Below are 1981 nucleotides of genomic sequence, written 5' to 3'. Positions count from 1 at the left end.
ACTACATCGATTTGGTCTGCTTTATGTCTCTCAGTAATTTATTATTTTTCTTTTGCATACATTTCTTTAAATTAATTCCTAGGTAATTTGTATATTTGATGTTATTAAAAGTGATATTTTAAAACTTTACACTAAAAACCGATATATAAAGTTTAAAATATCTAAAAATAAAGATAATTTGAAGGGCAAAAACTTTCTAGGACCAGTAACAGATGCTTGCTCTCTCTCTTCCCTTTCTCTCTCTGAATTTGAACTAATATCCATGATAGAAAAGAAATTATTGTGTTATTTCAATTCTCAGGCAATTCTATTTCTCAGCACCTGAGTAATTTCTTTGGAACTTCTGGCTTAGTTTGAAAAATGGAACTAAAGTGACATATGTAAGAAACAATGATATAATCTGAAAGTAAAAATGGATAATTTTGATTATGATGAAGTTGATGGGCTAACTTTAATAGTCTCTGGGGCTGTCAATTTATAATAGATGTGGTCATATTATATTATTAACTTATAAACCTTATATTGCATATTCATTGTCTAATTACATATGTGTGTATGTATTATATATGTATATATGTGGGTATAAACACAGATTTGTTATGGTTGTTTGGTTAATTCTGAGTATCTAACTGCTTACAATCAATTTATAATCTCAATCTTTTGTTCCTAACATAGGGACCTCTTAAACTCAGTTATCATTTATTTAATAAAAATATATTCTTTTATTGAGGAGGAAAAAATTTCAGGCATACACCTGAAACAAAAAGAAACAAAACAAAAATATATGACAAAGGTTTTCAAGACACTGGACATTGTGCAACAAAGGACAGTAGGAGATAGGAAACAAATGAGGTTAGCCCTAGGAAAGTCCCAGCTTCCGGACTTGAAAAGTTTACAGGTCCTGGCACAAGAGAGAGCAATCAAGGTGGAGCTCAGCTCACTCCTTGAGTTGAGGAGATGGAAATTAGAGTCCTCATAGACCAACGTGGCCAGAATTTATAAGACAGAATACTGGAGAGGAGAAAATTTCACAGAGAATCTAGTATCTGCAGAGATTGTCCCTTGATTATTCAGCAGAGTATTGATGTGTATGTGAATATGAAGAAATTACTCAAGGCCAGGGAGAGAAGCATCCAAAAGGATTAGAAGGAACAGTACTCAGGGATCAAACAGAGACAAGAATAGTATCTATTTCTCCCAGCCAGAGTAGACAATCTAAAAATTTAGTGTTGCACAGAGTATTTAGAAGGGTATTGCTTCAGCAGTGGTGAATACTTAACCTTAGACTAAATGCTCCTTTGGTACTGTCCTGCCTAACAAATTTTAACAACATCATACTATTTACAAAAAAACTAAACAAAAGGACCATACTATTTTCAAATGCTAAATTGATTCCAGAATAAAGCTCAAGACTTTTTATAAAAATACAAAAATATCCAGCATACAACAATGTAAAATATACAATATCTGGATCAAATAAAAGATTACCAGGAATACAAAAGAGAAGGAAAATATCTCCCAAAGGGAAAAGAAAATCAATAGTTTAGTATAGATAAGGGTTGATCCAAATATTAAATTTAGCAAACAAGGGCACTTAAAAAGTTATTGAACTAAATTCCATATGTTCAAAAAGTTAGGTAAAGACATATAAAAAGACCCATATCAGGTCTTCTCTGGTGGCTCAGTGGTTGAGGGTCTACCTGCAGATGCAGGGGACATGGATTCATGCCTTGGTCCAGAAAGATGCCACATGCCGCGGAGCAGCTGGGCCTGTGAGCCATGGCCGCTGAGCCTGTGCGTCCAGAGCCTGTGCTCCGCGATGGGAGAGGCCACAACAGTGAGAGGCCTGTGTACTGCAAAAAAAAAACGACCCATATCAAACTTCTAGAGTTGCAAATTACAGTCTGAAAAAATATAGTGGATGAGATTAATTACAATTCAACAGTGCATAAATTGGTAACTTTAACAACAGTAATACAAA

Source organism: Neophocaena asiaeorientalis, unplaced genomic scaffold (assembly GCF_003031525.2).
Source record: "Neophocaena asiaeorientalis asiaeorientalis breed wild unplaced genomic scaffold, Neophocaena_asiaeorientalis_V1.1 scaffold464, whole genome shotgun sequence".
NCBI classification, from domain to species: domain Eukaryota; kingdom Metazoa; phylum Chordata; class Mammalia; order Artiodactyla; family Phocoenidae; genus Neophocaena; species Neophocaena asiaeorientalis.
This window is presented reverse-complemented; position numbering follows the sequence as displayed.